The following is a 12,360-nucleotide window of genomic DNA, read 5'->3' as shown; positions in this document are numbered from 1 at the left end:
TTGGGGTCACGGGGGTGGCACTTAAATGGTTCCGCTCCTACCTATCAAACCGTACCATCTCTGTACAGATTGGTGACTGTGCATCCTCCAGTCTTCCACTGCCTTGGGGGGTGCCGCAAGGTTCCGTTCTTGGGCCATTGCTGTTTTCAATCTACCTTCTGCCTCTGGGCAATATCCTGAATCAGCATGGCCTGAGCTATCACATCTACGCAGATGACTGTCAGCTATACGTGGAAATGGACGAGAAGAATGCGGGCTCGAAATTGGCTGCATGTATGGATGACGTGAAGGGCTGGCTGGCATCCAACTTCTTAAAACTGAATGAAAAGAAGTCTGAGTTTATTGTTTTTGACCCCCGCAACCACCATGGCTCTCACCCTGTTTGTGACCTTTTAACCCTTAACCCCAAACAGTGTGTGACGAGTCTCGGAGTCAAGCTGGATGCTGGACTCACAATGGCCCCACAGATAAACTCTGTAGTGAGGTCTTGCTTTTATCAGCTTCGCCGCCTTACTCGCCTCAGACGAATCCTGAAACGGAGGCATTTGGAGTCAGTCATTCATGCATTCATTACCTCTCGCCTGGACTATGCAAACACCCTCCTCATTGGTGTTCCGGACTCTGCCCTGAATCGGCTGCAGGTTGTTCAGAACGCTGCTGCCAGGTTCTTGACGGGTACACACCGACGTAGCCATATTACCCCTGTCCTGGAACATCTTCACTGGCTCCCTGTCATTTTCAGAGTGCAGTCTAAGTTACTGACTTTTGTTTTTAAAGCACTCAATGACCTGGCACCTTCCTACCTCTCTGCCCTTCTCACTCCATATGTGCCCACCCGCTCGTTGAGGTCGGCTGACCTTTTGCTGCTGTACACGCCGCGGATGACACTCAAATCGCGGGGAGATCGAGCATTTGTCCATGCTGCCCCAAAGCTATGGAACTCATTGCCCATTGGAGTTCGGCAGGCTCCATCTCTGGCGGTTTCTAAATCTCGTTTAAAGACCCACTTTTACACTTTGGCTTTTAGACAGTGACTCGTTTTATTGTTTTATTGTGTCATTGTTTTAATGTGCTCTTAGTATTCATCATGTTTTCTCTGCTTTTAATTGAGATTTTTATCCTTTGTTTTAGCTTCTTGTAATGGGTGTGTTTTGTTTTAGCCTGTGCAGCACTTTGGGCAGCTCCCATGCTGCATTTTAAATGTGCTATATAAATAAACTATGCTATGCTAAGAACTGTATAGCAATGATCCAATATGTTTTTGCCTCTAGTAGGACATCTGATGTGCTGTCTGTATTTCGGTAGTTCGATATTAAGTTCAGCCTTATTGAAATTGCCCAAAATAATGAGCACTGAGTCTGGGTATTTGTTCTCTGTGGAGGTAACTTGATCGGCGAGAGTCTGCAATGCAACACTCACATCTGCTTGAGGATGTATGTATACTCCAATCAAAATGAATGAAGATATTTCCCGCGGGGAGTAAAACGGCTTACATTTCAAAAATATTGTCTCTAAGTTTGAGCTACAATGTTTACTGAGAACTGTAGCGTCTGTACACCAACATTCATTAATGTAGAAGCAGATTCCACCTCCTTTCGTCTTCCCTACCAGCTCTTTTTCCCGGTCTGCGCGATGTAAACAAAACCCCTGGCAGGTATAATCCCCATTATCAGGAGTCAAGTCACTGAGCCACGTTTCAGTAAAGCAGAGGGCAGCGGAGTGTGCAAAGTCTCTATTAGTCCTGTTCTGAAGGAGCAGTTCGTCTATTTTATTAGGTAGGGATCGAACGTTCGCTAGGTGTATTGCTGGGAGAGGCATACGAAATACCCGCTGGTGGAGTCTCACTAGCACCCCTGCTCATTTACCCCTCCTGCGTTTACTTCTCCAACAAACAGTAGCAGTTCCTCCGATCAAAACTTCCAATAAACTTCCCGGGTCCTCAGATTTTTGAAAACCCGTCTCGGTGATTTGTTGCCTGATACACAGTGGTTCATCTTTACTGAAAGTAATCCATTTTGCATCGCTGATTTCCAAAAAATAGACAAAAAAAAACACAAACAAAAGAGAGCAATGTACCGAGGCTGCCATCTGCCGCGCCATCATCACAACATCACATACAACTGTTATTAACAGTCTAGTTCACTAGGCTAGCAGTTTACAACATACACCATAAATTACAATTTCCTTAGCTTTATAATATAAATCAATACATTTGAATCTAACCATTTTATCACAAAATATTTAAAACATAAGTACATTAAGATAATAAATTTACTTTGTGCCTCTATCAAGGGGGCTGTTAATAAAATCCAAGCCCCCGCAATGCGGGTGAAAAATTGAGGCCAACGCGGAAATGAAATAAATTGCAGTTCCACCCTCATCCACTAGGGGCTGGTGTCAGAAGCGAGCCAATCCTCATTGACTCCCATGTTAAAAATACCAATTTCACAGCAGAAATAAACATGTTTACAGCCTGGTACCAAAACATGTTTTTGGTTTAAATGATCTAGTTTACACTCATGACAACTCTGAGGGGGCAGGAATTTTTTCTCACTTTTCTGTTTAAGTGTATTAAAAGCCTAAAATTATGTATAATTAATGAGCATCAGACCCACGTGACCACAGAGCTAGCTCCGTGGAAAGGCCTCAGTAGAGCCTCGGTCTGGCCTGGAAACTTTTCCGGGATTTTGAGTCTCTGTGTGTGTGTATTCTTGTTTGGATATTATTTGTGCAATTGTTGGACAAAATGACTTGCTGCGGCATTAATTGCACTAATAGAGCGTCCAAGGAGTCTCCACTTCATTTTTTTGGTAAGTAAAATTATATTTATGTATTTTAGGTCACTGCCGAGCTGAGCTTCGATTTTAACATGTACTGTTTAACCATGAAATTTAAATGTAATAGGGTAAAACCCAGTGCATTTAACATAATGCTGCACTTTAGAAAATGGGTTGAAATATAACATGTTGGTCGAGCTGGGTTCCCACTATCAGCTTGTGAAGCTCTTGGGAGACCGATGTTTTCCACCCGTTCTCCCCTCCCCGCAGCTCGGTGCATCTCTGTCTGATCGCGGCTTCTGACTGCTGCGCGGGCTGCCGGCTTGTGGAGCTCGGGGATGGAAACCTTTCCACCCTGTTCTCCCCAGAGGTCAGCTCTGCGCATCTCAGATCGCAGCTGCGCTTGTCTGCTATGCGGCTGTCGGCTTGTGGATAGTGTTGCCAACTGTTTTTGACTGAAAGTAGCTGAAGTTCCCCCCAAAAGTCACTATGTCGCCAGATGACGTCATGTGCTAATTTACATATTGATGACGTCATCACGCCACATTAGAGTTCGTTTTCCCCATAGCATCTAATATATATATATATATATATATATATATATATATATATATATATATATATATATATAATAGGACTAAAAGGGAGGAAAATAAAAACTATGTTATATGTTAAAGTTATTAATTAGTATGATTAAAATGGCCCAAATTGCTTTTATATGTACAATAAATTCCAAAACTACCAATAAAGTGGCATTAAGACAGATATGTTGTGGTGATCCAAACAGTTATTTTTGTAGGATATAACTCAGACCTCCTGCTCTCCTCGTTCTCACACATTTTCCTAAAAAGCTGTTTTTTTACACCTCATAGTTTCTCAACTTCTCTGTTGTGTACTCTCTCCATCGTGATAATAACGGCGCACCGAGCAAAAGGGAGCGGGTGTCTCATAGTATAACCATCCCTGTGTCACTGAAGGAAATTCAGATGAGCCACAGAGCTGCGTGTGTAAACGGGACGGTAGTTGAAACTCCCGTTGACTTTATTTGCCAAATGCAGGAAAAACCAAAGTGTCTGATGGCTGCAGAACCAGAGATGGCAGGTTGACGCCTGCACCGTCTCTAGTAGAAGCGTGAGCCTGCAGCAATATGAAAGCAGCAGACGTAAATCGGCGGTCTCCAGCTCTGCAGCTGTACTCTGTCTTCAGCGAATCAGACCGGCTGAAAACGGTTTATGATTGGTCAGTCCTCGTGCACATGTGCAGATTATCGTTCTCTTTCCTTACTCCCGGAAGAACGGTTCAGAGTGCAAATGGTTTCTTTGTTGCTAATCTGTAGGGAATATCTACATGAAAGTTCTACAGAAAGTAGCAACGGGTCCTGAGAAATGTCGCTAAGTTTGTCGCTAGGCGCTTTTTGGAAAAAAAGTCGTTGAGGGGGGTCAAAAAGTCGTTAGGAACAGTGACAAAGTCGCTGAGTTGGCAACACTGCTTGTGGAGGTCTCGGGAGACCTCTGTGTTCCACCCGGTTTTACCCAGCGGTCAACCCGGCGTATCTCTGACTCGGAAGCTCTGGTGTTGTGCACAGTTAACTCCGGTTGTAGCTAGGTTGCTACCTCCGTTAGCTTAGATCCCACCTCCGCATAGCTTTGGGTTAGCTTCAGGTTAGCTTGTAGCTAGTTCGACCGGGTGTCGTCAGTTGATCCCAGCCTTACAGCCCCACCCTCAGCTCCACCTCTCTTCCCTTTTGTGGAATTGTCTGGGCTTGATGGAATCTGTGACACGGTCAAAATGGCGGTGGTGGCCACCTCCCGTTTGGCCTCAAAAACGTGATATTGGAGTCTATGGAAACCCATTGTCCAATATTTATATGTCAATGATAAAATCCAAGATCTCCGTCTAAGCTGCTTTGGTCATTTTTATCGCTGTTAAGCTAGCTTGCATTAACTGTTAGAACAGGAAATGGACCCTTCAAAATAAAAGCATTTCATTCAAACAGGAAGTTTATTAAAACGGATTATAAACAAAGGCAAGTTGTGCCAAATGAAGATGTCATTTTAGGGTTTATTACAACTAGTCCATGAGTTCGATACCAATGTAACACTCTGGGTGAGCTGAATGTTACTCCTCTCAATGGTCATGGGTAGAGAGAGATCGAAGAAACGACACGGGGAAACATCTTCATCAGAGCTGCAGCCCATACTTTATACTCGAGTTATGGGCACTATTTCTAACGTTACACTGTTTTTCTAAATAAAAGCATGAATAATGTTTTCAACACCTCTAAACCAGAGGCAGGACTTTACCTTGCACATAGCTGAAAGAAGCCTAATTTGACCACATAACTCTCTAACTTCTCTGGTTTTAAAAAGCTGTTGAAGACACAACTCAAGTTTATTTACAGAGGACCGAGGTGATGTACCCAAGAACCTTACTGTTTTGGAAATTGTTTTATTAATTTACATGTGTCAACGTACGGTCGTGTTACTGCTAGTTTACCCATTTAATTATAGATCCACTAGGATAAATACAATAAAGTTGATCTCACCAAATAGAATATTTACTAAGACATCACAATAGAACTATAGACACATTATTGTGTGTGTGTGTGTGTGTGTGTGTGTGTGTGTGTGTGTGTGTGTGTGTGTGTGTGTGTGTGTGTGTGTGTGTGTGTGTGTGCTCTGTCTTCTCGATCCCCAGTGAGTCGTGGAGGATGGCTGCTTATACTGAGCCAGGATTCTCTGGAGGTTTCTTCCTGTTAAAAGCGAGTTTTCCTCTCCACTGTTGCTGCATGCTTGCTTAGTATGAGGATTGCTGTATAGTCACTGACACTCGTCAGTGACTTGATGCAATTTGCTGGGTTCCTTATATAGGAAACATTATTTCTGATTGGCTTAATGAACTGATCTGAATTGGAATGTTTACTTTGTAAAGTGCCTTGAGACGACTCTTGTCGTGATTTGGCGCTTTATAAATAAACTTGAATTGAATTGAATTGAACGTACGTGCCCCGGATCAGGGAGGTAGGGTCAGCTTTATTCCAACCAGTTCTAACTGGTCTGGACTGTCTGGACATATATGGGCCATTCCCATCTGTACTGGGTCGGCCCGGGCCGGGTAGCCCCAGTCGGCCCCAGCCTGGCCCGGTTGATTCCACACATCCTTGTCTCAAGCCCATGTGGGCTGATTCTACCCACCAATCAGAGGCTTGCTCTAATGGAAGGTGTGAATTTGCTGTCAGCAGTGGGTGTGTTGGCCCTGGTCGGCCTGAAGCAGACCCCCTCGAGAAGAGGGCTGAGAATGAGCCTTGGTTGGCCCGGAAAAATACCAGGCCACCCAGATATGTAAACAACCTACGCTACCCGGCCCGGGCCGACCCGGTACAGATGGGAATGGCCCTATAGTTGCCAGCCTGTGAATCCTATGAACAATCAGTAGATGTAGAACAGAGTCAGGGAAAGAAACTATTCTGGTTTGTGTGAGTTCTCCCTCATGCACAAGCCTTGTAACCAAGGCTGATGTTATTTTTGAAAAATCCTCAACACTAACAAACTCTTCTACCCAAAGGTAAATCTGAAAGTCATCTGCTAAACAATTAAGTGAGATAATAAACTTTCTGAAGATAGACCCCTAAGGCAACATGTGCGAAGAAAACAGGACAGGATCTAGATAGGACTTTGAGGAACTCCACATCTTAGATGTTCTGTAGCAAAATGACTGAAAACTCCTGTCAGTCAAACATGACTTTAGCCTCTGTAGAACAGTCCCCTTTGTGCCCACGCAGTGTTCAAGCTGGGACAAGAGGACACCGTGGTCATCACAAGCTGCACTCAGATCCAAGAAGGTCATTATAAATAAGCAAGGCTGTTTTGTTGCATTGTCTTACATCTTTTTCTTGAGCCAGTATAAAATATTGATAAAATGACACACCAGACCGGTGACCAGAAGTTTCACAAACTCACATAGCTCATGAGAAGTAGTAACTGTATCCATGTTTAAACCTCAGAACAGACTAGCTACAGATGATGGGCGTTTATTGGATTGTGTTCAACATAGAGGATCCTCTGAAGAAACAAGAACAACTTTTATCTGATGAAGCTAAAACGAGAAGGAACGTCCAACTGAAAAAGGGGTTAAACAAAGGTCAACACTGGGAAAGCATTGCTTGAACGGTGAGAGCTCAGACAAAGTACAATTCTGATTCGAGGCCGACCTCACAATCATGTTGTAATCTGTAGTCAGCTTCGACAGTGATTTAAAACAGACGCTAGTCGGTGTAAAAGCAAGCTAAAACTGTCTGGCGTGTAATTTGCATTGGACTAATACGTAAACATTTTTTGGGACATTTGACTCAAACAAGTATCCTCATTAGCATTTACATTACTTTCCTTTTATGCTTTAATAGCGTTGAAACCAGCACTTTTTATCTTTTGCTTGAGTAAAAACCTTGACTTGACGCTTCAACTTCCACAGACGTCTTTTAAGTATCTAGACTCTGTACTCTTTATTCAGCTACCAGCTCTCTGATCCAGGATGGTACCTGATCAGTCAAAATCCTGTTCTTGGCCCAAAAATGGGGTCCCAATTCTCTTTGTCACTGTTACTGTATAAGTGTAAACCTAATGTATGAACTTGTGTTGTCACAGAAGTAACAGAAACAAAATGTGCAAGTTATAATTTTGCTACTTCTTTTAGTAAATTTTTGATAGTATTTGAGGCACAAGAATGGGTTTTTATAAATTAAGTCAGTCAGATGGTTCCAGGGTTTGGATTGCACATCAAACTTGCATGTTGGAGCATGAACGATTTCCACTTTAAAATGAAAAGCCTATCATTACTTGGAGGAATGTACATCAGCTGATGGGAGATTCCTGTAACTGAAGCTGAATTCCAAAACAAACAAGGCGTTGCCTACATTCTGCCTTTAGGCAAAATGTCCTCTATGAATGTGTTTCTAATAAGGATTATGAATCAACTGCATTTCTCATGGTAGGAAATGCTGAAGCCCTGTGTTTAAAGGTCAGAAATATAGAACATGAGACATTTCACTACAACACATCCTTACTTTCTCAACTCGGGTGCCCTACAGCTTCTGGTGATTTCAGACTGGGCTGCATAAAAGAATAAGTGTTTTAGTTCTTATGCAACAAATAACTGGTTCCTTCTCCCTCCGTGTTCCCCCCATCATGTGGAAGCATTCATTTACTGACTTCTGTTTATTCCACCTTCCTTGTTCTTGTGTGCTACTGTCAGATTAACAACATTAACTGATGCAGAACCTAACAGAACAAGTCAAATTTCCTGTTAGTTGGTGTCACTTGCTGCACTACAGAAACTGTTCAGGCATGGAGGGGGAACCATGATGTATCCCTTTTTTTGTATAGGTCTGTATCACACTCAAACTTTAAACATTATCAGGGTTCAAACTCCTGTTTTATTTCAGCCAAATCCAAACATTAACATTTTTGTGTATAATTAGCTAACAGTTGTATGTCTTAAACAAGCAAAGACATAACAAAAAAATGTGGCCTAATTACAAAGTGATGATGTGACGTTCACGAACGAATCAAATCTTTTGAACCGGTTTTCTAAGTGAATGATGAGATGCCAAGTCCCTGTAGAGAGCCGTTCATCTTAACAAACCTCCCCGGAGGTCAGTCAACCGCACCCACTCAAACCCCACCCACCGCTGTGACGGAGTAGGAGGAACCATAGATATGTATATAAACACGTGTTTATGTATATAAACACGTGTTTATATACATATCTATGGGAGGAACACTAACCAACCCCATGCGCGCTCACGGACACCGCAGGAAGACGTTGCTCAGAAGGAAGAAATATCTTATATTATCTGCCCCATTTACAAACCAAACTTTTTAATAATGCTTCCATACAATTCTCAATAAACAACAAAACAAAACGAAACACAGATTCATTTTATATTCTTTTAACTTACAGACCTAATCAGACACCAACTGGATGTAGGTTATTGTAGTTCTGTAATACACTTGATTTGATACATTTTTAAAATATATTTAGTGACGTTGATTCTTTTATGTCTTTGCTGAGGTTGTTCCATATTCTCATGCCATTTACAGAGATAGTCATCTCCTTCATTCTGGTTCTAAATTTTGTTTTTTTATACTTCATTTCCTTTTAAGAAATAATTACTGACTTTTTTTTCAAACATTTTCTGGATGTTGGTGGGTAACGTATTTGTATTAGCTTTATACATTGTTTGTAATATTTTCATATTAACAAGATCATAAAATTTCAGTAGTTTATATTTGATGAATAACGGATTAGATGGATCTCTATAGTGATTTGTTATTAATGATTCTCAATGCTCTTTTCTGTTGTAGCGACATGAATGGCCTCATATTTGTGACCCCAAGGTCACAATTTCCCAGCTGGGTCAAGCCGTAACTTTTGTTCCACAGATTATCCATCAGGAGCCGGGAAGTCTGCCAGACATCATCTTTATCTGTCTGCTGTTCCGTCCCAACATGAAGGAAACTTCAAGATTTTAAAATAATAATTTTAAGATTATAATCTTAATAAACTGTTTTTACTGTTTATTACAATCATACAAGATTCAGTGAAAGTCAGTTTATGTCAAACCAGTTGATAACTTTTATCAGTTCGTCATTTATCACTCCAGTTACTTCATTAATATCTGACCCTAAATAGAACAATGTTGTGTCATCAGCAAATAAAACGGTACCGAGCAGCTTAGATACACTTACATGATCATTAATAAATAGTCTCCTCCTTGAACCGTCACCTTATCGTGGTGGAGGAGTTTGAGTGCCATAATGATCCTAGGAGCTATGTTGTCTGGGGCACTTTGTGCCCCTGGTAGGGTCTCCCACGACAAATTGGTCTTAGGTAAAGGGTGAGACAAAGAACGGTTCACAGGATCTTTCATGGAAGTAAATTCAAAGAGTCGGAGTACCCGGCCCGGAGGGTTACCGGGGTCCCACCCTGGAGCCAGGCCTGGGGTTGGGGCCCGTGAGCGAGCGCCTGGTGGCCGGGCTTTTGCCCATGGGGCCCGGCCGGGCCCAGCCCGAACCGGATACATGGGCTCATCCAACTGTGGACCCACCACCCGCAGGAGGAACATGAAGGGTCCGGTGCAGTGTGGATCGGGTGGCAGACCGAGGTGGGAGCCTTGGCGGTCTGATCCCCGGACAAGGAAACTGGTTTTTGGGACATGGAACGTCACCTCGCTGGCGGGGAAGGAGCAGGAGCTTGTGGCAGAGGTTGAGCGGTACCGGCTAGATATAGTCGGACTCACCTCGACACATAGCATTGGCTCTGGAACCCAGGTCCTACCTCACGTGGAGGAGTTTAAGTAACTCGGGGTCTTGTTCACAAGTGAGGATAGGAGGGATCGGGAGATCGACAGGCGGATTGGTTCAGCATCTGCAGTGATGCGGACGCTGAGCCGACCTGTCGTGGTGAAGAGGGAGCTGAGCCAGAAAACCAGGCTCTCGATTTACCGGTCGATCTACGTCCCAATCCTCACCTATGGTCATGAGCTTTGGGTAATGACCGAAAGAACGAGATCGCGGATACAAGCGGCCGAAATGAGTTTCCTCCGTAGGGTGGCCGGGCTCAGCCTTAGAGATAGGGTGAGGAGCTCGGACATTCGGGAGGGACTCGGAGTAGAACCGCTGCTTCTCTGGATCGAAAGGAGTCAGTTGAGGTGGTTTGGGCATCTGGTCAGGATGCCTCCTGGACGCCTCCCTGGGGAGGTGTTTCGGGCATGTCCTGCCGGCAGGAGGCCCCCGGGTCGACCCAGGACACGTTGGAGAGGTTACATCTCCAATCTGGTCCGGGAACGCCTTGGGGTCCTGCCGGAGGAGCTGGTGGAGGTGGCCGGGGAGAGGACAGTCTGGAGCTCCCTAGTTGGGATGCTGCCCCCGCGACCCAGACCCGGATAAGCAGAGGAAGAAGACGACGACAATTAATAAATAGTATGAACAGTTTAGGTCCAAGGACCGACCCTTGTGGCACACCATAATTAATCTCCCGCAGTTCTGATTTAGTGTTGTTTAGTTGGACAAATTGTTTTCTATTCTTTAAATAACTTCTAAACCATTGATGCGCCACACCTATTATTCCACACTGATGTAATTTCTGAAGAAACTTCGAGTGATCGATAACATCAAAAGCTTTCTTCAAGTCAACAAATATACTGATGAAGCAGTTTTTATTGTCTATTGCTGTAGATATTTTGTCTATTAGTTCCATTATTGCCATTGCTGTTGAATGAAGGAGCTTTTTGAACGGCTCTTTGAGGTAAATGACCGACAAACGAACGGCTCCCATGAAAGGGCCATAAATCCCATCACTATTACAATGTGTTCTTATCCAAGATCAGCGTGTTCTCTCGTGCACCTGCCCAGGCTTGCCTCAGTGCAATAAAAACATCTGTAGCAGGTTAACATGCTGGACAGACTCAACAAATGGAGCTTCAGCACAGAATAAAACTCTTGTTTGGAGGCAGCTGTGAACATTAAACACTGGATGTAATCTTTAATAAACAATCTAGGTAAATATTTAATTAAGCCATTATAAAGATGTCCTCTAAGACAAACAAACAGAACTGAAAATAGCAAGGTAAAGCACACCCACGCTGTCTGTGTTAGCAGATAACATGCAAACTCAGATAAGTGCCTGAAAGAACAGGAAATGTCATGAAAGAGAGAGTGACTATAAATAGACGAGTTGGAGTTTTGAAACCACTAAGATAGTTGTTCTAACTGTAGTTTACTTACTGTTGGATGAACGTGGTGCAGGGTTGGGTGTAGAGATAGGACCTCTTGGAAATGCTGAGAACCTTATTAGGAGTAGACTTGTCAGTGCAGCCTCTTGCAGACTCACAGCTGTTTTACTCTTCCGCTGCCGGTCAGAGACGAGCTGGTGAACAACTGTTTGAGAAAGTGATCTGCATTTCTGCCACAAGGTGCAAGAGAGGAAGTGCTGGGGGAGGTTTTAGTTTGAACGTCTTTGTTATTATTCTAAAAGCATGAGAACTATTTTTGGACACCACCCATTTATGTTTAATCAGTATGGGTGTGTGGATCATTGTGTATCAAACAAAGAACATTTACCAAGTTCCCATTAGGAGGACAGGAAACAACATTTAGCCACTTAGCTGTGTCACACAGCTGAACAAGGACCATCATAGCTTTTCAGTTTAGGAGTTTTTCTTCAGTTTTGACTTTGTGTTTAGTTTATTTTACTGCCTTACATCCAATCCTCACTCCTCCCTGCATTAACAATATCTTTGGTTTTTGGTCCCTTTGTCCAGTTTGATATTCCTTCTTTTGTTGCTGCTACTGATAGACATTTTTGGCTCTTTCTGACCCACCAAACATCTCCTCATTTAACAGAGACAATATGTCATTTGTGAACAAACTGGCTCTCCATCACCCAGCTGACTGAAGCTTGAGCGCTGCAGTATTTTTGCAGGATTTCACCATCAAGTTGAAAAAGGGAGAGATGTCTGCTGGTGCGATGGTACGATCTGTTGGGAGTCACCCATCAGAAAACATAAAAACTATACATTGAAATG

General features: G+C 43.2%; 1 protein-coding gene across 4 annotated transcripts in view; it reads right to left on the bottom strand.

The window, feature by feature from the left end:
- ampd3b (adenosine monophosphate deaminase 3b) overlaps positions 1 to 11,746 on the bottom strand; it is a 74,753-nt gene extending 63,007 nt beyond the window's left edge. For 3 of the 4 annotated variants that reach the window (XR_011520294.1, XR_011520295.1, XM_070550222.1), the window contains exon 1: positions 11,561 to 11,746. The gene's annotated coding sequence lies outside the window, so the exon portion shown is untranslated. The remainder of the gene's footprint in view (positions 1 to 11,560) is intronic. The other variant, XM_070550221.1, reaches the window with a different exon arrangement.
- Positions 11,747 to 12,360: the final 614 nt, after the last annotated feature.

The sequence above is a fragment of the Nothobranchius furzeri genome, chromosome 4 (genome assembly GCF_043380555.1).
Source record: "Nothobranchius furzeri strain GRZ-AD chromosome 4, NfurGRZ-RIMD1, whole genome shotgun sequence".
NCBI classification, from domain to species: domain Eukaryota; kingdom Metazoa; phylum Chordata; class Actinopteri; order Cyprinodontiformes; family Nothobranchiidae; genus Nothobranchius; species Nothobranchius furzeri.
Note: the sequence above shows the minus strand (reverse complement) of the source record. Positions and strands in the feature narration are given on the sequence as shown.